A 26,442-nucleotide genomic window follows, 5' to 3' on the forward strand; every position below is an offset into this window, starting at 1 on the left:
TTTTAACCAGCAACATAGATCTGTCACTCATCACTGCATATCTGCTTGCTAAAATAAGTTCAATAATACCACTAAGCACATGCCATACCCACAGCGCCAAAAAGCAACAGCAAGTATGGTAGCCTAATTAGTGGCGCACCTTACCGCCTTAGTTGCATCATGATGCTTTACATCCTCTAGATGTTTTTACATCCTCTTAGATCAACTCTTTTTACTGAACCTTCTACCATTGTTGGTAGCTGATGTTTTGAAGTCCAAGAACCTAACGTTTTACAGATTGATGTATACCCCCTTACCGAAGAAATGGGTGTTTCTATGGATGGATCGGACTTAATGTATGCATATATATCACACTTGAGGCCAGTTGTGTTTTCTCAGGTTTACGCAGGAATGCCACCTGTTTTCAGAAGCAAAAAACTTGAATTGAAAATGGAATCCTTGATGGATGGATTTTTGCTGAAGAACATAGTAGGTTTTCTATTTTTACAAGTATTTCCTTTTGTTCCTAATTGTTGTCTCTTTCATATGGAAGCTCTGAAACAAAATGAGGTGGCCTAAAATTAAGGATGAGAAAAATTCACTGTAGGTCATAAAACTTGAGCCGGATGACACTTTGGTACCACTACTTCAAAATACCCGAACTACGGTCCATATACTTGCGCACAGGGTTCAGTTTGGTCCGTATGTACGATTTTGTTTACGTATTCGCTGACTTGGCCGAGTCAGCGGCCGCCAGCTAGGCTTTGACCGCCACGTAGTCGATCCTAAGGTGAATACTACTCGATACGGGGTTATTTTTGCAAAATCGCCATGACCAGCTCCCTGTCCGTCTTCTTCCCCGTGGTGGGCTTCCTTAGGAACAGCTTGATCTTCCTGCCGAGCCAGCCGTGGTGCTTGGTGGCGCGCGGTGGGCTGAACCCATACGGAGCGGTGCGGCGGAAGATGCAGCCTCCGACGTACATGGGGCCCTGCAGCCCGTCCATGGCGCGCATGGCGACATCGAAGAAGACGAGGTTGTGGTTGGCGTACCGGTCGTTGGGGTCGATGCCCTCGAACCGCTGCGGGAACTGCACGTAGCAGACGCGGTCGCCGCGGAGGTCGAGCATGTAGCACATCCCTTCGCGGAGCGCCGCCGAGTTGTGCACGTAGTGGTCGCAGTCCAGGTTGAGGATGAAGGGCCCGTTCGACATGATGGCACTCGTCCTGACCAGCGCGTTCATGGCGCCGGCCTTCTTGTTGTGGTCGTACCCGGGCCTCTTCTCGCGTGAAACGTACACCAGCATCGGCAGCCGGATGTCCACGCCCGTCGTGTCGACCAGCGCATTCATCAATCATTTGGAGAAGATACATGAGCATTTTGAATCGATTGAACAAGCATTTCAAAAGGATTTAGTATGTCAGCTGCAACAACATCTATGGATTCGATCAATCACCTGAATGATGCCAGCATGGTTGCCGCGCGCGTGATCCGTCGCCCCGGCGAGCCAAGTGCCGGCCCACTGGGAGCCGTCAGACATCCATGTCGCTTGTTTTTACACGAGGAATTGGTACCTGTATGGGCTGAGTATGGCCTGAGAGACGCTGGTCTTCCTCGTCAGGGGCCGGCAGCAGCGGGCACCGAAGTTGGGCGGCTCCTCGATGCCGACGAATCCGGAGGTGGCCCCAGCGTTGTTGCCGCCGCCGCCGTGCTCGTTCTCGGGCCATAGAGCGTTGCCGTAGCTGTAGGTGCCCTTGGTCTCGAAGAGCCACCGGGCGTGGTCGAAGTCGGCCGGCTTGCCGTTGCTGCTGGACATGGGCATCTTGATGGAGTGCACCATGGAGAAGCGCTTGGACATGGATGTCATGGGCATCTGGTCCCTCTCCTCCGACGAGGAGATGGCGTCGTCGTCGTCCTCGTCGACGGAGTCGTCGGTGTCGCTGCCGGCGGAGTAGGCCTCCTTGCAGCCTGGGCAGTTGCCGGAGGCGGCGACGCAGTCCATGTAGCACTCCTCGCAGATCATAGGGCGGGTGGCCACCAACGCCAGCATGTCGCAGCCGCGCATCTTGCAAGACATGTTGACAGAGGCGGCCGGCCGAGCGCCGTCGACAGAGTTGCTAAGCACGTGGGCGCACGTCGCGCAGTTGAGGCCGCCGGTGAAGATGGTGCCGGAGACGTAGCTCCTCTCCGGCAGCACCTCCCCATCCTCCTCAGCTGCGGGCGCGTCCGTGGACGCGGACGCCGTGGTCCTGTCCGGCGTGGGCGGGATGTGCAAAACCACCACGATGACTCAACATGCATGCCAGGCTGCCGAAGGCCCGAAGCTCACGTGTATTCTCCGATGCCCCAGGCCGTCTCCACTAGGTCCCTGGCCCTGGCCCGCATCTCCGCTCCCTCGCTCCCTGTGACGAGCCTCCGGATGGCGGCCTCCACGCCGCCAGCTCTCGAGCGCGCCGGCGACCTCGAAGCCCACCCTCCACACGTGCTCCACGTACCTGGCGTTCCCCATCTGGTCCACGTACCTGTGACGAGCCGCCGGATGGCGGCCTCCACGCCGCCAGCTCTCGAGCGCGCCGGCGACCTCGAAGCCCACCCTCCACACGTGCTCCACGTACCTGGCGTTCCCCATCTGGTCGCCGAAGTGCGGGCGACACAGCATCGGCACCCCCTCGCAAACGCTCTCCGTCGTCGAGTTCCAGCCCCCGTGCGTCCAGAACCCGGCCACGGCTGCGTGCTGGAGCACCTCCTCTTGCGGCACCCACTGCACCACCATCCCGCGCCCGCGTGTCACCTCCTCGAACCCATCCGGCAGCCGTGTCAGCCCGTCCGTGGCGACCAGGCCCGGCCGGACCACCCAAAGGAACGGCACGCCGCTGCCGGCGATGCCCCAGGCTCTCCACCAGGTCCCTGGCCGACATGGCGTTTTTGCAAAAATAACCCTGGATCGAGTAGTATTCACCCTAGGATCGACTACGTGGCGGTCAAAGCCTAGCTGGCGGCCGCTGACTCGGCCAAGTCAGCGAATACGTAGACGAAATCGTACATACGAACCAAAGTAAACCCTGTGCGCAAGTACATGGACCGTAGTTCGGGTATTTTGAAGTAGTGGTACCAAAGTATCATCCGGCTCAAGTTTTGTGACCTACAGTGAATTTTTCTCATTAAGGATTAATGCTTTTGATAACTGAATTGAGAAAACAGATTTACAAAATGATGTGGCCTAAACTTGTTCCTAATGATCATTGCTATCATGTACATTGACAGTTCAACCAACTGCTCCGAGAGGAATGAAGGCGACGCACAAGTTGGCGTCTATGAAGCTTCGACGGAGCCATTCCAGCTCTTCTAGAGCCACTTCCAGAGCCGCAAGGAGAGCCTAAAAGTCACGGTACGTTCGATCAAGCACACTCGCTTCTTCAAGAATTTGTATAATTATTAGAAGTTTAGAACTAGTCAAGTGAAAGATATGAAATGGAATTCATTTTCAGGCAGTGAAGCATGTCCGGCTGTTGTCATACAAGAAGAAGTGTGCGCGGGTGAGGAGCCAGGGGGCCAATGGTGCGCAGCCGTTCGCCATCAACAGGACCAAGGCTGCCATCAGGTACCTCTGGATCAAGCTCAACATCTCCCTCGCCTACATCAACGTCGTGTCCCAGAGGGTCGTTGTCGTCCACGATGAGCCTATGACTCATCGGCGACATGCACCGGGTGGCTAAGCGCATGTCGGACGAGGCGAGCGTGCTCCTCTTGTTGTCGGCCGCATGGTTGGAGGGAGGCATCAAGGACTAGTTGCCGCCAGGGCGGGCACACACACAATTTATATTGATGTATCTTGTTTTGCCAAGCAGCAAGATATATGCTCCTGTCAATGCTATTAACCTGCATGGAATTTCAATTTCTTTTAACGTGGTGCATCAATAAATATATAGAGATCCAGATGTGTTGCATTTCTGCTGGTTTCTTCTATTATAGTAATGTCAGTATTTTCATAGCAATGTCACATGTGCACAAAACACACTACTTAGTACAAACAGCATAGCTGAAGGGGCGCGTCCTATCTGGCACCACCCAGCTTCCGCTCAGGCGGCGCGCCATGGTTGGCGCGCCCCAACCACTAGTGAATTGAATCAAAGAGGGGAAAGGGGACTCATGAGCCTACACAGTGCCTTACTGGTGGTGCACCGAAGTGAGCTCCTTCCCCAACACCGCAGTCGTCTCCATGAGTTTCTCTCCCTCCCTCCCTCCCTCTCTCTTTATCTATCTATCTATCTATCTAGGTCACCCCCTCTAGAAATGCCTCATAACTGAAACTGACACCCCCCACATGGGTCGGAGTCCAAACAAGGAGTGGGCGACCCACAACCTGAATAAATAGCCCAACAACAAATAAACCCGACACACACTTGTGACAGACAGATGAGGGGCACGTGCGACGCGGAGATTCCTGCATGATTAGACAACCACAATATTCAACCTAAAGCCAAATAAAAAATAGATGATTGATCTTTAGAAAAGTGTATATATTAGCAGAAAAGAACATCGGTGCTGACAAGATTTAAGAAACCAACGAGATTAATTTAGGAGACGGCACAAATTCTAGCGACAATTACACCTACTAGATTTTTCATAGCAAGGAAGGATGCATTTCAGAGCTTGAATCACATGCTACGACATTATGTGAAGATTCACTATTCAATTAGGACAGAGTAATTTCTATCCACACTTCTAAGGCAAACAATACAAAGGAGGTAAATGCGTCTCCCTCCACATTTTCGCATCCGGGCTTGGGACCGGCAAAAGGCAGTGTTAAACCACAACAATACAAAACACAAGTTATACAACACCAATCATTCAGCAAAGCACACAGGCCACACCATCAAGCAAATGCAACACACACACACACACAGTCACACAAGCACACACAAAATCAAGCGCTTGCACACAAGAAAGACAAAGAAACAGACATAGATATGGGCAAATCACACACACACAGTCAGACACACACAATGTAGCACTTGCACACACACACACACACACACACACAATGTATCACTTGCACACGAGAAACAGAGAGGAACAGACATAGATAGGGGCACATCACACACACAGTCACACACACAAACACAATGGAGCGCGTGCACACAAGAAATGGATAGAAACATACATAGATAGGGGCAAAAATATACATGCAAGATCAAAGCTAATATAAGCTCTTCCTTCTCTAGAAAATAAATTCTGGGAAACCATGTCCGCTTTGTGTTTTTCAAGAACTTACTTTCTTTAGGATGAGCTGCACCAACTTTAATTTCAGATGATAAATTTGGAATTAAACCTTTACCATCACCATCACCCTCATCATCTGAATCATAACTAGCAAGACCAAGAAGAGCACCTTTAGGAGAACTTAGCCCAGTACCATCAGAATGACCAGTAGAGCCAACATTGTTTGGCTTAGCAGGGACTACAACTTAGCTGTGGTCTCGACTTTTGATTCTCCCAGACCAAGCTCCTTGAGCTAGAGACACCAGTGGTCTCATTTGCTGCAAGACAGAGGCGATAATTAGCAATGTAATTTACCTATTTACATCAAGTTTTAGTGTAATTCACTCACGCTCAGCTCATAAATCATCTTCATTCATAACTTTGGTTGCGGTCTCATCAAAAAGATCATCAGAAACCTGGAAATGACAAAAAAGTACAAAAGTAAGAAATGGCAGTCTTGCTGAATTTGGAACAGAAAGTACATGTTCTTCTAAACCTAGCTAAATAAGTAAATAACCTCCATGCAATGACAAACCTTCAGAAGAACTTCTGTCAACACACGTTTAATTTCCTTGTTGACTGATGCCATCCGTGCCGCTTCGACTTCATCCTGCAAATGATTCAATTCCAGTACATCGATTTAAAATGAGGACCATGTTAATATCAAAGTCGGATATGAACAGGAACAAAAAGGATTAACTTTTCAGTAACTAGCATCCAATTTTTCCACCAGATCCAAAAGAAGTGAACATGTGTACAGATGAAAAAAAAACACTGCTCTGGAAAAATGATTGCAGGAACTAGGAGATATGGCAGTACAATAATACAGTATGGCAAGCAACCTCGAGTCTCAAGTAAATAATATCTAGCTTGCTTCACTGACAAATCAAATCGGGAAAAAATTGACACATAGCCATGCCATTTCTCTCACCATTATGAAATCGCTGTTCTTCAAAAATTACTATATAAACATTAAAAAACAATAGACAGAAGTAGGTAATTATTTAGTTTCTCAAAGCCACTAGGCACTAACCTCCACCCAATCTAACAGAGCAACTTTCCTATCATGATTAAATTAGTTCACTTTGATTTACAAAAGTTGTCCAAACATCATTATGTATTTAAAGTCCGCCGCAATACTATCTAGCTTTAAACCCGTTAACTTGGACATGGTACTATTCATACTGAAATAAATCATTAGGGGCAGATTTTTGCATGCAAGTGAATCACAATAGGGAAGATTAATAGCATAACATGTACTGCACTAATAATTAATAATAAAATAGTTAAGAGCACCTCATCAACTTCGATTGATTTTGTTGTACCAATGCTTCTACTGCCAGTTTGCTTAGCTCTTTTTGGTGGTTCTGCGGCATCTTCAGATTCCATGGAATCAGAATTTGTCGGATGTTGCACTGAAGCACTCACTAGAGTTGATTTTTTCTTTAGAAGCTCTTCTCGAAGCCAGTTAGGTAGTGGAGGCGGGTGCATGATCGAGCACAAGAACCAGCTAAAGTTAAACAGCTATGATGATAAGCAAGTGAAATAAATGGAACTACAAAACCTACTTTCTTTGACCGTTTTGCAACATTGAAAAGAGTGTTTTGTGTCTGTAGGAAATGCTTCAGATACACTACCAACACTAAATGCTGCAGGTGGAACATAGTTCGAACCAGAGAGTGCTCCAGTATGCAAAGAAGGATCCATCTGTAACTGAATAAAAATAAGTATCAATGATGCAAGAAACTATATCAGAGTTCTAAACTTGTGATGCTTGTGCTGGTACAGGAGCTGGATGAAAATATCCAATTGTTGCAGATGCGCCCCATGATTGAGTTGATGTTGGAACTGTGCCATGTTCAGACACTGCTGTAGGAACAGTGTCCTTAGCAACACAATAAAGAGCAAATGTGACATGTCCATATCCACATGTATGTACCTTAAATACTCAGAAAAGCACTATTCCAATGACTGGACAACAGTAATACAAAAATAGAATATGATATCCAAACACACATATCACAAAAATGGGTGCTCTGATAACTGAGATAAATAAGATAGGCATGGAATGCATTGGATTGGATGCTCTGATGACTGAGATAAATAAGATAGGCATGGGATGCATTGGATTGGATGCCAAATCGGCCATGCAACATAAATGACAAAATTGGCATATCAAGATGAGAGTTTTACACTATGAAACTTGAGCCTAACTGTACACACCTGCCTATAAACTACATATTCACAGGATTGAGTTAATTGCGTTTCTAGCCTGTGAGGAACACACATTATGCTACGAAACTGGAAAAAAAATCATGAAATGTCATAAAAAATTACTGTGAGGAACAAATCAATCAATAATCAGAAAGCAAAAGACGTCGCTGAGCCCCACACTCCTCAGGGTTCAGGCCAGGCCATACTGTCGTTGGGGCGGCAGACCCGCCTGCCACCGTCGATCCTGTCATGCAACAATCTCAGCGAAAAACGCGTGGTGTGTGCCGCTGCTGGCCACACGAAGGAGGCGGAGGCGGAGTTGGCTGCGTTCGGAAGGTGAGATTGGGGGGATCGACAGGGGGCAGAACAGAAGGAGTCGCGTGAGGGAAGAAAAAAAGGGAAAAATTAGAGCTAAAAAGGGAAGATTGAGGGCGGGGCGGACATGGGAAGTCCAGACGCACTTTGCACAAACTCCGGTTGGATCGGAGAGGTAGCAAGGTTGGACAGCGGGTCGACCGGACCACAGACGTCGTATTAACGATTGACCCATGACTTATGAAGGCGGAGGCGGAGTTGGCTGCGCATTTCAAGCTTGAATCCCACATTATGTTAAGATGCACTATTCGATTAGGACAATAACCTAAAACATAAATTTCCATCCACACTTCTAAGGCAAACAATACAAAGGAGGCAACTGCAGCTCCCTCCATATTTTCACATCCGGGCTTGGGACCGGCAAAGGCAGTGTTGGGCCACAACAACCAATCATTCAGCAAAGCATACAAGCAACACACACAGTCAAGCTACACACAGTCACACACACACAAACCACACACACACACACACAAAGTCAATCAAAATGCAATATTCATAGTCACACACATAGTCACACATCATAGTCAAATGCACAATATTCAGAGTCACACACACAGAGTCACACATCACAGTCAAATGCAATATTTGCCGTCACGCACAAATTTCTATCCACACTTCTAAGGAAAACAATACAAAGGAGGTAACTGCAGCTCCCTCCACATTTTCACATCCAGGCTTGGGACCGGCAAAGGCAGTGTTAGGCCACAACAACCAATCATTCAGCAAAGCATACAAGCCACACACACAGTCACACACACACACAAACACAAAGTCACAGTCAAATGAAATATTCAGAGTCACATACACAGTCACACATCACAGTCAAATGCACAATATTCACAGAGTCGCACATACACACACAGACAAACACACATAGATAGGCGCACAAACAGAAAGCAAATACAGTCACACATCATAGTCAAATGCAATATTCATATAGAGCCACACACATAGTCACAAAGTCAAGCCACACAGTCAGACAGTCACACACACAAAATGAAGCGCTTGCACACAACAAAAAGAACAGACATAGATAGGCGCACAAACAGAAAGCAAATACATGCAAGACTAAAGTAAACTCTGAAAGCTATAAATAAATTTCAGGACATGGATGACTAAACTGATTTCTCTCGAGGCGTGAGGATGATTCAGATCTTCGTTCCTGAAAACAGGAAACTGGTTAGAGGCTGATTAAGCGATTATCTTCATCACTACCCACAAGTTTGTAGGCCTATGGACAGAAAAGAAATGTTAAATGCGTTCTTGTTCTACTTACTAGAGAAAGCAAGGCATGTTTAACATGAGCAACATTCTTATAGAAATTCTGGCTAAGGTAAGCCATTCATACCTAAAAAATTATACGTTTCAAGTTGACAACAGTGGTTGCCTCTTATGACTTCCAAGCTGATGGCTAGCCTGAAATGACACGAGCAACTTAAAATGTGAGTGACCACAATGTAAATGATGTTTCTATTATTCTTGAAGCAAGAAAAGTAGCTTGCGTCATGAGCAGCACCAGCAGCCATATTAGAAAAGAAGATTTAGATGACTTGTGATGCAATAAGCATCATATGAGTCAAAAATACTTGGAAATCAGTTTATGATCATAACAGCATAAGTAATTATTCATGTGTGCATATCAAAGTTATCAAGGAATCAAGGATTCCATATACAGTCAGACAAACTGATCAAAATTCATACTCCGGCCATTTGAAAGGATAGAAACTTACCGATGATTCTGTGTATCTTGCAACTCCATTAATTCACTTGGTTTGTCGTCTTTGACTTTAGCTATAGGTGAGAAGAACCTGAGAACAAATAGAAGTTACACAAATAGAAGTACCCGATTCCTGCAATGTTCAGATGTCTGGCACACGGTATGATGTCCAGGAAAGAAGGAAGTGGCAGGGGCTATACATTATCCCAATAAGATGTAAGTTGTTTGGCAGTACCTTCTAGGAAGAACTTTTGCTATTTCTGCCAATTTATTCCCATGTACCCAATGGGCGTTAATCAGTGCATGCTCCTCCTCTCAATAGTCCAAGCATCTCTCTGTATGTCTGGATTCAGATGATTATGCCACCTAAGATGTTATGTATGAATTCAAAATCAGCTTCATATTTACCAATCAGCTCTTTATTTAACCAGTGTGTTTCTAAATTAGTAAACATTCCCTGTTTGTCTTGCACAAAGAGGGAAATGCATTTAAACAAACCATAAAAATAAAACAATCAAAAGAGTACCGCTCTTGACATTGGTTGCCTATATCTCCGCCTTGCAATGAGACCATGTTGTTGGTCCATACTGCATTATGAGCATAGTAGCCGGAAACGGGGAACGGTAGGCCGTCCCTCGATCCCGATTCATCGACCCGGAATCGGATTCGGGAACGAGGTCGGATTCGGTATGATTCGATGAAGATTCGGCGTCCCCGCAGCCTGCTCCTCGATTCAGGTTTCAGGATCCAACAGCCAAAACGTGAGGCATAATTTACTCACGATGTCGTTTCTTTTCTCAAGAACTCCTCATTCTTCCTCAAGTCCATTAATTGCAAGGGATCCATTAACAACAAGGAATGCTGACCGTCAGGGAGTCGTCGTTCTTCAAGAACTGCGTTCCTCGACCCATGATACCGTACCGGGTTCATCGTACCCAAATGGATTGGATCACGTCCCCACTATAAAAAATTCGTCCAAGAGATGTATACCCTCGTTGTACCCTATTTTTTTCAGCCACCGACTCTCGTCCCTCGTTCCCGTTCCTTGCTCCCACCGTACCGGAAACATGGCAACTATGATGATGAGCACAAATATCAGGTGCCAATAGGTAGTTATGGATGCAACACATCTAAAATAGTAAGTAGCCAGAAGTAGCAAAATTTGGCTAAATAAACGTTTTGGGACTTCAGCTGCCTTGTGACCATGAGGTCATGGGTTCAAGTCCTGGAAACAGCCTCTTACAGAAATGTAGGGAAAGGCTGCGTACTATAGACCCAAAGTGGTCGGACCCTTCCCTGGACCCTGCGCAAGCGGGAGCTACATGCACCAGGTTGCCCTTTTTTAAACGTTTTGGGACTTCAGGCATCAGCATCGTAAAATGTAAAGAACGTAAATATACCTGCGTTGTATGCAAACCCAACCCATCAGTGTCCTTAGCAACACAATAAAGAGCAAATTTGACATGTCCAGATCCACATGTCTGCACCTTAAATACTTAGAAAAGCGTTATTCCAAGACAGCAGTAATACAAAAAAGAGTATGATATCCACATAAGACATAATCACAAAAAAGTTCAGAAAAAAGAATAGTGTTAGGTCTGTTCACATTCAACAAACAACAATCAATCGTGACATATAGAACACAAGTTATACAAGCCACACCATCAAGAAAATGCAATATTCACACAGAGTCACACACACAGAGTCAAGCCACACACATATTCACCATCAAGCCCTCACACACACAGAGTCAAGCCACATACAATCTCACACACACAGCCAAGCCACACACACAATCAAGCCACGACATAATCAAGCCACACTCACATAGTCAAGCCACACACATATTCACCATCAAATCACATAGTCACACACACAGAATGGAGCGCTTGCACACAAGAAATAGGCATAGATAGGGGCACAAAGAGAAAGCTAATACATGCATTCATGCAAGACTGAAATAAACTCAGAAAACTATGAAACTCCAAAACTTGAATGAGTAAACTGATTTCTCTAGAGGGGTGAGGGTGATTCATATCTTCGTTCCTGAAAGGGAATAATAATACGTTTCACTGAGACTACACCGGCAAGTCAACAAAAAACCATACAAGACAGAACATTAAAAGGGAGTAAACTGCAGAAGAGAGAAGCAAATCTACAACTGAATGGAGTAATCCTTACTCATCCCCAATTTGGCATTGCTCAATTTGAGAGATACCAGAGTATCGAAGTGCAGCTTCCAAGAATTTACGCTTTAGATCTAAAATTTTCGCATAGCAGACCTACAATAGATATAAGAAGGGAACTAAATTTTTATCCTTAGTTGTAGACAGATAGATTATTGAATTGTTTCTGAACCAACAAACCTTGTATTGTAAGTTCAGAACTTCCTGGTTGTTGTTTGTGACCAAAAACGAGGCTTTGTTGATAAAAGCTTCAGCATTCACTGCATCATCATCCTACAAAATGAAGAACTACATTAGTCTAGCTGACAATGCAATGACGACAAAGGTTAAAAACACGACTAACCTTCAAATAGAGTCATGCAATCTGGACACACTTGGATAATTTGTTTGTGTCATCAAGCATCCTGGTTTTTAAGAAGATGGTCAGATTTCCCAGACTGGGCTGGGCGAGCTGCTGCCAATGGTGGACACTGCCACGTCAACTGGCGAAGGGTGTGCCGCCCGCTCGAGTACGGCGGACTCGGGGTCCAGGATCTGGAGCGTGCTGGCCTAGCGCTGCGCCTGCGCTGGATGTGGCTCTCCCACACGGACGACGACCGCGCATGGCGAGGCCTCGACCTCCAGTTTTCCAGCGAGGAGCGTGCGTTGTTCTTCGCCTCGACGATCATGCAGCTCGGCGATGGACAAACGGCGCTGTTTTGGGATGACCGATGGCTAAACGGTCAGTCCGTGCGTGAATTTGCACCGGCACTCTACCAATGCATCCCCAAACGGCAACGCAAGTCAAGAACGGTGGCCGCCGGCCTAGCGGGCAATGCCTGGGCCCGTGGCATTCAAGGAGTGATAGGGATCCATGAGATTGGCCAATATCTCAGACTTTGGCAGGCAGTGCAGCACATCGACTTGTCAAACCGGCCCGACCGCATGCTCTGGAGATGGACGGCCAGTGGCACTTATACGGCACGGTCATGCTACGCCGCAACCTTCCACGGATCCATGAAATGCCCTTCCTGGAAGCTTACCTGGAAGAGCTGGGCACCACGCCGTGTCCATTTCTTTCATTGGCTGGCTAGCCAGGACCGGTGTTGGACGGCAGACAGACTCGCCCGTCGCGGCCTACAACACCACCCACGATGCCTTCTTTGTGATCAGGCCCCAGAGACGATGTGGCACCTGCTCCTAGAATGCCCGTTCTCGTGGCAGGTCTGGCATGACGTGCTGGCTTGGGCGAGGATACCTTCTCAACCGCCAAGCAACGAACCCACCCTCACGGACTGGTGGCAACGTACGAAAGGGCAGACCCCACACGCGCTACGGAAAGGCCTGCAATCCATCGCCATGCTCGTCCCTTGGATGATCTGGAAACACCGCAATGAGTGCGTCTTCGAGAACGCGCGCCCCTCGGTCACCGTACTCGTAGATAAGATTAAGGCCGAAGCCACATGTTGGGCACAAGCTGGCGCTTTGGGTCTCAGGGTAGTCCTCCCCTATAACTGGGATGTCCACTGATAGGTGGCCAATCCATGTAACCACCACCTCCTAGGAGGATTGTATCTTCTCACCTTTTCAATGAAATGAAACGCAAAGAGTCCTTTGCGTTTTCTCGAAAAAAAAAAGAAAGAAAATCCAATGACATGTAAAGAGAGACAGAAGCTTGTTTCAACCTGATTCCTGAGTCCAACTCAATGCCACTAAGCATTTGTGTTGCTCTCAACCATTGTTGTTCAGATTCATAAAGTCCTGCAAGCTTCTCTCTAATCACTACAACCTACAGGTTATAGATCAAGAATGTTGTAACACTTTTTACATAATAACAACAAGGTCAATTACAAAGTCAAGAAATAGATATTATGTCAGTTATTTGTGGTAGTGAAACAAATCTAGAGATAAACATTCTCTATGAGATTTACATGAAGACACTAGAATAGCAATAAATTCACTGGATGATTTCTTTCACAAGATGACAAGCATGATGCAGGCATTCTTTGTACATTTTTCTGCACAGGTATAAATTACCCAGCTTCGATCTGCATAATCTTTCAATACTAGGTCTTCTATAAAATTAAAATGAGCACACTTATTCTATCTTTGTTTACTTTGATGGTGGCTAATACCTAGAAATATGAATAGCTAAGACCTTTTGACATGATTGCGATAAGTAGAAATCATACTACTCATTAATGGCTAATTTCAGTGACTGTTTTCAGTAGCTTAACAAAGTTTAAATCCATGAGACATTATAAATCGCAACTTCAACAAGAACTCCCAAACATTAACTTTAAAGAAGACCTAGATATTTAGATTTCTGAAATGCGGTGCATAAGAGGGACATGATGCATGAAGGTATACATAGATATTTAGGTTTCTACAATGCAACCCATGTGAGCATGAAATGAGTGACAACTGTAATTCCCGATATTGCATTATTTTCTCTACTCACAAACAAGATCATGAGGTATTATAAAACTATAGTCCTTGAACAATAATTAGTGCTTGATAATTGAATAGATATAACTCGGTCTGTGATAAGCTACCTTTCCAGTCTTCAGTGTCTTCCATACATAATCTTTAAGTTGGTCAGTTGTAATGTTACTCCCATTCTCTTCCATTACAGATTTGATCCATAGCAACACTTCCTACAGTATATGGTGACCATTCTCAGTTTATGCGCATCAGAACGGTAAATAAACCATTTTAAAATAACAGGGTGTATGTTTTTCTTCTTCTTCTTAACAACATGTGCAATTAAAGCAAGTGGGTAAATAGCACAGCCACAAGTTCTGCAATTTGTTCATTTATTACGAACAATTTGTTCCCGGAGATCCATTTGGCAAGCACAAGTTGAGCATGATGTGGCAGAGAACATCAATTACACATAAAATCAAGTGTACCTGATTTGGCCCAGCCAGACCGTTCAGTGTCCTTAGCAACACAATAAAGAGCAAATGTGACATGTCCAGATCCACAAGTTTGTACCTTAAATACTTAGAAAAGCATTAGGATATGATATCCACATAACACAAATATCACAAAAAAGTTCACATAAAAAGAATAGTCAGTTGTCTGCATTAAACCAGTACTGGTGTGTTACCTATGATCAAGAAATACCAATACCAAGTTAGCATAAATGATTATATTCGTCAGGGCATCAATCACTCCTGTCATATAAACATGTACTGGTGTGAGGAAAATTTGTAAGAGATGTGGTTAATAACTTGGATAAAACACACCATATCTAGTATACTAGCACAGAAGTGATATCAATATAATCATTACGGCCTACACACCATAGATAGTATAAAACACACCACGGCCTACACGGTTTGCACCTCTGAACACATCTCCATATATGGAAAAACAGACATTGGGAACATAAGCAAAGCATTACAAAAAGAACCCAATTGGAAAGAACATAAGCAACCATCAGAAGAACCATAACGAATCACCCCATCTCTGCCTATAAGATGGGGTTATGCAAGAACATAAGAACAACCATAACGACCAGCGAGCCAAACCAGAGTATCACACGGAGGCATGCGTTTGAGGTCTAGAAATCGCCGACGAACAACGCAGCGATGGAAACAATCTAAAACTGACCTTGCTTTGGCCTCTCCCTACCTTTGTAATCCTTCAAACCAGAACGGCGAACACGAAACGCAGGAACACGAAACGTAATCGTTCATCACTCCGCCGCAAATACGAAACACAGGAACACGAAATGTAATTGTTCATCGCTCCACCGCAAACACGAAACACAGGATCGTGAGTGTCTCTCAGATAACAGAAGCACACGCAGAAGTTCAATGATCTAACAAACTCAGAATCAATTAATTACTCAATGATCCAACAAACATTACAACAGAATTTTACGCAATGGGATGTTAGAAGCTCAATGATCAACAATCAATGATCGCACTATAAATTAATTGTCACAAAGTCTAGGCAAATGAAGAAAAGCATTATTCTAGTGACTGGACATGAGTAATACAAAAAAAAGAATATACTATCAACATAAGACATAACAAAACACGCATATCACTAAAAATTTAAGAAAAAATAAGTTAGCTGTCTACACTAAACAAATACTAGGTCATTAATCACAATACCGAGTTGATGCCACAAAATTTAACAGGACAAGCAATAATTTTTCAGGCACACTAACTGGGGATTAACAAATGTCACAGCATAAGAGTTGTGCTAGTCAACTGGATATAAGAAAACAAGAAAACAAGCAGCACATGTCCACATTAGAGGTTCGTTGAAATTGTTGTCCGAAGGAAAGGGACATGACAGAAGTTAGCAGCATTGATAAAAGAACATGTGGTGAACGTGCTTTCATGGATAAATAAATTCTGGAGTTATGCTCACAACAGAAATATATGCCCAGGTGTGCAATGACAAAATTCTGGAGTTATGCTATGCAATCTAGAACGAAGTCTAAGGAGAACTAACTAGCAGCACCTCATCTATAGTACTCCTATGATGAGTAGTTACATGGAAATAGCAGCATCAAAAGAAGGAACCTTGTCCAACAGGTGCAGCAACAGGTGTTCAATTAGTCAAGTAGGCCACATGGTTTGCACTCTTGTAAAAGTTTTCAACTCGGAACACATCAGCAAAGCATGGTAAAAAGAAACAAATTGGAAATAACATAAACAGTATACACCATCAGAACAAGCGTCTCTGCACCTAGGATGACTGCACACACGCCTAGCCGGTACAACAAGCAATCAAGAATTAACGGACCCTGGCCCTCAAGAATTGACAAGAGGGCCAACAAGAATTGACAAGAGGGCCAACAAGAACTGACAGAGGGCCAACAAGAACTGACAGAGTATCACAAGAGAGCATGCGTTTGAGTTCTGAAAATCACCAAGAGCAACGCAGGTGACGGAACCAATCTCAACTAGCACGATAAACTAATCCAATTTCGAAATCAGACCCGTTCGTTCCTGCAACTGACGCGAACACGAAAGCGCACGTAGAAAGAATTGCTAGTTCGCAAACGAGACGGAGAACCCCGGCGAGAGGAGACGACCAAAGAACATGCGAGCGCACGCACCAAGACAACGACGAGGACAAGCGAAATCGAATCGGACGCGACTCTAAACGGACGACGGCGAGGACGAGCGAAATCGAATCGGACGCGACTCTACACGGACGACGGCGAGGGACGAGCGAATTCAAACCAGGCGCGGCCCCGAACGGGCGACGGCGAGGACGAGAAAAACCAAACCAGGCGCGACTTGTGAACCGAAGAACCGAGCACGAGCAAAATCAAATCGGGCGCTCTAAGCCTAAGCGGACGGACGACGAACCGAGGAGGAGTGAACCCAAACCAGACGCGAGGAGGTGACCCGGGGCCCCGGACGAAGAGAGGAGGAGCCAGGGCCAGAGCGCGGGTAGGGAGGAAAGGGCGCGCCTGGCCGCGGGCGAGCCGCCGGGGAAGAGGCGGTGTCGCCGGTCGGGTCCTCGCCGGAGACGGCTTCGGCGGGCGGCGGGAAGCAAAGGGGAGTGTGGAGCTGGTGGTGGTGGCGGGGGTTGGGGTAGGATCCGGACCGGGTGCCGGGCGGGCAGGACAGGAGAGGTCGGTCGGTCGATCGATCGGTCGGCAACGCGGGGCGTCGATATTTTATTACCGTTGGGAGCCTCGGACTGGGATTGGGATTTGGGTGCTCGAGGGCGAGGCGGACCGAGAAAATTCTACCGCTAGAGGCGGTTGCGTGCGTCCGGGCGCCCGTCAGCGATATACTGGCGCTCCCACGCCTCGCGTAGCGGGCCGGCCCCGGAAATTGCAGCGAGACAGCCAGGCCTATCACAAAAAAAATGCTTGAAAATGTGATAGAGCTTTTTTTTTTTTTTGAGAATGAAAATGTGATAGAGCTAGGATCTATCTCAGTCCGCCTATGTCCAAACATTCGAACACAGACACTAGGCAGTATTCCCTTAGATGATCATTTTGAGGATAAACCACCTTCATTATATACCCACCCTATTATGCGTATTATTCTAAGATAAAATAAAAATAAATGCACAATATAAAAAACGTGACTTTGAAAGAAATTTCATAAAATTCATAAAGGTTCGTACAAACTAAAAAAGATCATAAATTTGAGAAAATTTCACAAAATTTAGGATAAAGTTCATGAAATTTCAAAAAGTTCACAACTTTGGGAAAAGTTCATCTATTTTGAAAATGTTTATCGATTTTGAATAAAAAAATAATCAAAATTGAAAAATAGTTCACTGATTTTGAAAAAAGTTTGTCCATTTTGAAAAAGTTCATCGGTTTAGAAAAAAGTTCATCGAAACTGCAAAGAAATTCATCGAATTTGAAAAAAGCTCATCCATTTTCAAAAAAAGTTCGTCCAAACTGAAAAAAAAAAGTTCAAAGAATTTGAAAAGGTTTCATAGAATTTTAAAAATAGTTCATATAAAATTGAATGTAGTTCATCAAATTCGAAAAAATAGTTCATCGGTTTGAAGAAAAAGTTCATTGAATTTTTAAAAAAATTGAAATATTTAAAAAATAAAAAAATAAAAAGAAAAGAAACAGAAAAATAAAGAAAAAAATAGAAATACAAACAAGAAAGGGAAAAAGAAACAAAAAGAAAGAACAAAAAGGAAAAATGGGAGAAATTGAACACATGACGTGTGTTGTCCCAGGTGGTTTGTGCAGCTCGGCGTGAGCGAAGAGATCGCTGGTTCGAGTCGTTGCCCAACCCTTTTTTCGTTTTTTACATAAACAGGGAAGGAAAGAAACCGGTGCGGCCCAATCGCGGCAGGGGGGCGTGCGCTGCAGGCTTCCGTTAGCAAGATGCCCTATAACAGGCGCCTGCAGCGCCAAATAGGGTTTGCCCATCTAGGCACACGGGTTAGCCGCCCGGCACGAGGTGGGCAGACCGGCCCATTTGGTCATGTGCCATGTCTTAGAAAAAATGTGTTGGATCACCTAAAAAATAAATTGTTGGTATTAGAAAAACGCTGCTACTACTGCAGAAAAAAAATGTCACGTTCATAGAGGCTAGGGAAAAAACATCATACTCCTTCTGTTCCTAAATATATTGTAGTCCATATAGAAATCATTAAGCAGACTTATGTTTAGGAACGAAGGGAGTATGATGTTAGGGCATCTCCAACGTCGACACTGAAACCGCCTGCATATGTCTGGACCGCATAAACCATCCAACATGGTCATGCATCGGTCCGCTGGGCGGTCCGGATGCACTTTCTCCCGCAAAGTGGAGGCAAAGTGGGTGGGGGTTTGCGGGAGTTTGGACAGCAGCCACATTGGACTCCGACACCCCATGCCCAATAAATCTACCCTACCGGTCCCATTTTCTTTCACTTCTCCTCCATGCTTTGCATTCGCACCCTCCATCTCCATCATCGTCATTGTACCTCTCCGGCTGCCACACAGTCATTGCCGGACATTCACAACCAGCACCGACGCGCCCACTCGCCTTTTATGATGGCGTTGTCCATCCTGCAGCTGTTTGTACCCAGGTACACCCCCACCCCCGTCGGCGACCTCCATGACAGCCACCATGGCCGACAGGTGTTCGGTCAAATGCCATTGAGCTTATTTTCGGACGCCATGTCATTTTTTGAGAGTAAGAAGGATGGCGGGGTACTCAGCCATGGAGGACGGGTTGTTGTGCGACTGTTGTATCCGCAAATTTCATAGGAAGGAGCAGAGGGAGCACCTTCTGGCAGCAAGTGTATGAATCATTTCACGCACGAAAGCACATTGTGTCCTACAACATGCACATCATCCATGATCACAATGTGAGATCGTTATAGTATCAATGGTATGCCATCCATACCATCGTCAGCAAGTTTTGTCATGTCGTTGGTCATCTGGAGGCAAGGTGGCCATTGCACGCGGCAGATGAGGAGATCGTAAGCTTTGCTTCTTCTTTCTCAACTTGTTGATTGAATCATTCGTTCACTCAATGTGGGTCAACACATTGTGTAGCCCGTACGCGCTGACCTGATGTACCACAGGAAAGAGGGACGGCCCTTTACGTACACACACTGTTGAATGAAGCCGAAGGGGCAGTATGTGTGGGATGACATGATCTATTATTGAAAAAATTGTTGGACAGTTTTGTATGGATGATTTGTGATATATTCTATCCAAACTTTAATGAATATCAGCCAGTTTGCATGAATTTCGGTTGCTATGTCGAAATCCAACTTGAAATGTATACGACCATCGTTGGATGGCCGGCTTCGGCATCCATGTCTGCGGACTAGTACCCCTGCCCACGAACGTATACTGGAGCAAATTTGCGGGTCAGCATTGGAAATATCATTAGGGAACAAAAAGACATATGCAATGTTTCCATTTCGTTGGCAACAACTTAAGGTCCAGCTTGTTTAAAAAAACTTAAGGTCCAACTACAGCTAGAATAACGACCATATGTATCCAAATTGATTGCGCTCAAGATGAATTCGAGTCTGAGAACCAGCATGATGCTGACTCTTCCCTCCTCGTTGTTCCCCTCCCTCTTCCAATTCGATCATTCATCTGTCTTTGAGCTCCACCACTACTCTCCTTCTTCGGTTCTTATCCCTTCTCTCATAATTGGTTTCTCTTCCTCTAGTGTTGTTTCCAGTGGCCGAGGTAGGATTTTCTCAAGTCCAAGTCTTTGAGGGAGGGGGTATGGAAGGAAAATTTAAAAATTGCTAGTGCATATGTGTATATATATACAAGCAAACACATCATGTTGGGGAGGGCCCTGTCTAATGCTGGCCACCCTGTCTCTGCCAATAGTTGTTTCTCCCTATCAATTCTCTATTCCTCTTCTCTCTTGATCGTTCTCTCAATCCCTCGCCTCCTTAGTCACTCTATCCCAAGAAGAACCACACTTGGCGCATGTGTGTTGACTACCAACCCCTGAACAAGGCATGCGCCAAGGATCCATTCGCGCTGCTATGTATTGACCAAGTGATCAATTCCATGGCCAGTTGCGAGCGTTTGTGTTTTCTAGATGCATATTTAGGCTATCATCAGATAAAAATGAAGTAGTTGAATGATATCAAGAATTCCTTTATAATCATCCCGCCCTATGGAACTTTCTGCTACATTTTCCTGTCATTTGATCTGAAAACACTGGTCTGACTTACTAGTGGTATATTTGGAAATGTTTACACTACCGGGTCAGCTGGAACGTCCACACTTATGTCGACGACATCGTGGTAGGTCCAACTGCAGGGATGATCTCTTGGCGGATTTGGCGGAAACCTTCGCACACCTCAAGCGGATCAATTTGAAGCTTGACTCATAGAAATGTGTCATCGGACTACCTGCAAGGAAGCTCCTTGGTTTTTCATTTATGGATGCGAGATCGAGGCCAACCCAGAGATGATCGAAGCGCTTCCTGAAGATGGACACACAAAAGAATATGTAGGACGTGCAGTGATTCACCAGGTGCATTGCAACCCTCAGTTGGTTCATCTCCAAGCTTGGACAGAAGGTCTGCCACTCTACCAACTCCTCAAGAAATCTGATTCTCTCAAGTGGACTGACTGGGCGTAATCGGCCTTCAATGACCTCAAGCGCTTGCTCTTTACGCCACCAATGCTCTCCGACCAGGCCGAGAGGGAGCCCCTGATCCTTTACATTGCCGTCCACCAACCGTGTGACCGAGTGTTGTCTTGGTGGTCATCGTCTACCACGAAAGTGAATTTCTCTCTGAGTCCAAGCTGACATATCCACATTACCAGAAACTAGTCTATGGCATGTTTATGTCATCAAAGAAGCTACTCCATTACTTACAAGCCCACTCGATCATCGTGGTCAGCAGTACCCCCTTGTCGGACATCATCGGCAATAGGGATACCACTTGTCGGGTGGCGAAGTGGGCCATCGAGCTAGGGGTGCACAACATCATCTTTGAACCGCGAAAGGCTATCTAGTTGCAAGCTCTAGTATGAAGGGAAGTACACCGTTAATTTGTCATGAGAGTGCACTTAATCATCTTTTTTGTCTCTGTATATTATTCATGTGCAAGACATTTTGTTCATGTAAAAAGAATTGGATAACTAACTACATAATATTTTCGACCATCTCACAATTATTTCATGCATCAAATTCACTCGAAACTGATATGCTGGGTTCTAGATAACTAAATTTAATTAGGGCATCGACATTGCAAAAGCACATGAAACTGCAGTTTTTACCGAAAAAGGCTTTCACCCCGCTTTATAAATAAAGCAAACCACCACCACAACCAACGGGTACAATAAGGTTCACACCCACACACACAAACAGAAAGCAAAATAGGACAAGTAGTGTGAGGTTCTGCTGAGGGCACAATTCAACAAGCCCAAAACAAAAAACAACAATGGGGACATGTGATAACCCACAAGTGTAGGGGATCTATCGTAGTCCTTTCGATAAGTAAGAGTGTCGAACCCAACGAGGAGAAAAAGGAAATGATAAGAGGTTTTCAGTAAGGTTTTCTCTGCAAGCACTGAAATTGTAGGTGATAGATAGTTTTATGATAAGATAAATTGTAACGAGTAACAAGTAAATAAAGTAAATAAAGTGCAGCAAGGTGGCCCAATCCTTTATGTAGCAAAGGATAAGCCTGGACAATTTCTTAAATGAGAAAGGAGCTCCCGAGGACACATGAGAATTATCATCAAGTTAGTTTTCATCACATTCATATGATTCACGTTCGGTACTTTGATAATTTGATATGTGGGTGGACCGGTGCTTGGGTACTGCCCTTACTTGGACAAGCATCCCACTTATGACTAACTCATATTGCAAGCGTCCGCAACTACAAAAGAAGTATTAAGGTAAACCTAACCACAACATTAAACGTATGGATCCAAATCAGCCCCTAACGAAGCAACGCATAAACTAGGGTTTAAGCTTCTGTCACTCTAGCAACCCATCATCTACTTATTACTTCCCAATGCCTTCCTCTAGGCCCAAATAATGGTGAAGTGTCATGTAGTCGATGTTCACATAACACCACTAGAGGAAAAGACAACATACATCTCATCAAAATATCGAACGAATACCAAATTCACATGACTACTAATAGCAAGACTTCACCCATGTCCTCAGGAACAAACGTAACTACTCACAAAGCACATTCATGTTCATAATCAGAGGAGTAATAATATGCATTAAGGATCTGAACATATGATCTTCCACCAAGTAAACCAATTAGCATCAACTACAAGGAGTAATCAACACTACTAGCAACCCACAGGTACCAATTTGTGGTTTTGATACAAGATTGGATACAAGAGATGAACTAGGGGTTTGAGAGGAGATGGTGCTGGTGAAGATGTTGATGGAGATTGACCCCCTCCCGATGAGAGGATCGTTGGTGATGACGTTGGTGATTATTTCCCCTCTCGGAGGGAAGTGTCCCCGGCAGAACAGCTCCGCCGGAGCCCTAGATTGGTTCCGCCAAGGTTCCGCCTCGTGGCGGCGGAGTTTCGTCCCGTAAGCTTGCCCACGATTTTTTCCAGGGTAAAAGCCCTCATATAGCAGAAGATGGACACTAGGGCCACCAGGGGGCCCAGGAGACAGGGGCGCGCCCAGTAGGGGTGGGCGCGCCCCCCACCCTCCTGGACAGGGTGTGGACCCCCTGATGTATTTCTTCCGCTCAATAATTCTTATTAATTCAAAAAATAGGTTTCGTGGAGTTTTAGGATTTTTGGAGCAATGCAGAATAGGTTTCCAATGTTTGCTCCTTTTCTAGCCAAAATTCCAGCTGCGGCATTCCCCCTCTTCATGGTAAACCTTGTAAAATAAGAGAGAATAGCCATAAGTATTGAGATATAATGTGTAATAACAGCCCATAATGCAATAAATATTGATATAAAAGCATGATGCAAAATGGACGTATCAACTCCCCCAAGCTTAGACCTCGCTTGTCCTCAAGCGGAAGCCGATATCGAAAATATGTTCACATGTTTAGAGATAGAGGTGTCGATAAAAATAAAATACGGACATGAGGGCATCATGATCATTCTTATAACAGCAACATATATAGATTTTATCATATGATTTCTTATGCTCAAGTAACAATCAATTCACCATGTCAAGTATGGTTCAAAAACTTCATCGAGAACTAACAAACTATAATCTCAGTCACTGAAGCAATTGCAATTTATCATAACGTCAGAAAGAGTCAACAATAGAGCTTTTCAGCAAGTTCACATACTCAACTATCTTGTAGTCTTCTACAATTGCTAACACTCACGCAATACTTGTGGTTATGGAGTTTCAGCCGAACACTGAGAAAGATAGGGGCTTATTGTGTTGCCTCCCAATGTATTCACCTTTAGGTGATCTCAACAATAATAGCCCATGCTAACTTACATCCAATTGGATATATATATATATATATCATGATCTTTCAAACACGAGGAGCTTGCCAAAGGATAAAATGAAAAAGGGAAAGGCGAGGATCACCTTGACTCAAGCATAAAGTAAAAACATAAAGTAAAAGATAGGCCCTTCGCAGAGGGAAGCAGAGGTTGTCATGTGCGTTTAGGGTTGGATGCACAAAATCTTAATGCAAAAGAACGTCACTTTATATTGCCCCTTGTATGTGGACCTTTATTATGCAGTCCATCGCTTTTATTAGTTCCACAACAAGATCGTACAAAGCTTATTTTCTCTGCACTAATAAGTCATACATATTTAGATAACAATTCTTATTGCCTGCAACATGACAACTTACTTGAAGGATCTTACTCAATCCATAGGTAGGTATGGTGGACTCTCATGGCAAAACTGGGTTTAAGGATATTTGGAAGCACAAGTAGTATCTCTACTTGGTGCAAGGAATTTGGATAGCATGAGGGGGAAAGGCAAGATCAACATGTTTGGAAGGTCAATGACAATATACTTTAGCTGAGATGTGAGAAAACATAAACCATTACATTGTCTTCCTTGTCCAACGTCAACTCTTTTAGCATGTCATACTTAATGAGTGCTCCCAATCATAAAAGGTGTCCAAGATAATATATTTATATGTGAACCTCTCTTTCCTTATCACTTCCTATTAATTGCAATGATGACCAAAACTACGTTTATCAACTCTCAACAATTTTTATGCCTCATACTTTCTATGTGTGAAGTCATCATGAACCATAAGATCAATATGAACTCTTTTATTCTTTCTACTTCCTCAAGATCATAGCAACATAGCAAAGCCCTTGACTCAACACTAATCTTTATTATAGATAGCTCACGGACTCGATTACATAAAGAGATCACAAAGCAACACTCAAAACTACTTGATATCAAAACTTCAATCTACTAAATCAAAATACTACTAAAAGGATCGACTAAATAAAACGGTAAAGATAGGAGTATGATGGTGATACGATACCGGGGCACCTCCCCCAAGCTTGGCAGTTGCCAAGGGGAGTGCCCATACCCATGTGATTATGTCCTCGGAGGTGGTAAAGTAGGAGTTGTCGATGATGTAGGCTTATCGTCCGTCTTCCAAGGCATAGGCTCTCCATCATAGAAGGATGATCGAGTCTCCGGGATCCTTAAATTTGTAGCCAAACTCATCCTCTTGAATCTATATTCATACTCATAGTTCTGGTTTTGCAGGTCATAGATCTGGGCTTGGAGGTGCTCGATTTTCTCTTGAAGATTGAAGATGGTCTCCCCAATGACTTTGGCATCCAGCTTGTGGTTGTTGGTGAACTCCGTGATCATCATCTAGTTGGCGTTGAGTCCACGCTCCACCATCACTTGGCACTTGAAAACTCGCTGCTCCACGGCTTCGAGCTTTGTCTCCATGCTTCTGGTACGTCTTGGTCCCTCCACATCGCGGATGTGCAGCACCCCCTCACGCATCTCAATGGTTTGAGGGTGTTGCAACACCTCCGCGAGATAGGGGTTGATAACCCTCTCGAAAAACTTGTCCTTGGGAGCGCTTGGAGACGACATGATGCTCTAGATCTGAAATAGACACAGCTTGAAATGAAAACAGAGGATATTTGCATGATACGGTGGTCAAAACCTCCGGGAGTATATATAAGGAATTTTTACCGACCAAAATACGTAACGTGCAAGAAAACGGAGTCCGGGAGGCACACGAGGTGTCCACGAGACAGGGGGCGCGCCCAGTAAGGGTGGGCGCACCCTCCACTCTCGTGGGGGGCTCGTGTCCCTTTCGGACTACTTCTTTCTTCCTAAAATTCTTAAATATTCCAAAACTCATAAAAATTGCCATTGGAGTTGTTTTGGAGTTGGTTTACTTACCGTACCACATACCTATTCCTTTTCGGAGTCTGGAACGTTCTGGAAAGTGTCCCTTATGTATTCCTCCGGGGTTACGGTTTCAATAATATTAGTTTCAGCATTGATAGGATTACCTAAAATATAATGTTTAATTCTTTGACCGTTTACCACCCTCGGACTTGTGCCTTCGAAGTTGTTGATTTTTATGGCACCAGAACGATAGACCTCCTCGATAACGTAAGGACCTTCCCATTTAGAGAGAAGTTTTCCTGAAAAAAATCATAAACGAAAGTTGAATAATAACACATAATCTCCTACGTTAAACTCACGCTTTTGTATCCTTTTGTCATATGCCAGCGTTTGACTTTTTCTTTGAATAGCTTGGCATTCTCATAGGCTTGGGTTCTCCATTCATCAAGTGAGCTAATATCAAACAACCTCTTCTCACCGGCAAGTTTGAAGTCATAGTTGA

General features: G+C 44.6%; 1 long non-coding RNA gene and 1 pseudogene across 2 annotated transcripts; both read right to left on the minus strand.

Annotated features, from left to right (window-relative positions):
* Positions 1-554: 554 nt before the first annotated feature.
* LOC119350291 lies at positions 555-1,979 on the minus strand (annotated as a pseudogene).
* Positions 1,980-4,229: 2,250 nt separating this feature from the next.
* On the minus strand, positions 4,230-17,287 carry LOC119328152. Of its 2 annotated transcripts, XR_005158857.1 has the most exons (15): positions 14,823-17,287; positions 14,623-14,707; positions 14,266-14,367; positions 12,075-13,499; positions 11,912-12,004; positions 11,727-11,827; positions 10,946-11,591; positions 10,072-10,132; positions 9,781-9,911; positions 9,559-9,636; positions 9,177-9,244; positions 6,536-8,990; positions 5,775-5,849; positions 5,589-5,655; positions 4,230-5,517 (listed from the first exon to the last, which is right to left on the minus strand). It is a non-coding gene; the product is annotated as an uncharacterized LOC119328152 (long non-coding RNA). The 2 variants fall into 2 exon arrangements; XR_005158856.1 differs by having other exon boundaries at positions 10,946-11,827.
* Between the last annotated feature and the right edge of the window lie 9,155 nt (positions 17,288-26,442).

This window comes from Triticum dicoccoides, chromosome 1B (genome assembly GCF_002162155.2).
Source record: "Triticum dicoccoides isolate Atlit2015 ecotype Zavitan chromosome 1B, WEW_v2.0, whole genome shotgun sequence".
Lineage (NCBI taxonomy): Eukaryota > Viridiplantae > Streptophyta > Magnoliopsida > Poales > Poaceae > Triticum > Triticum dicoccoides.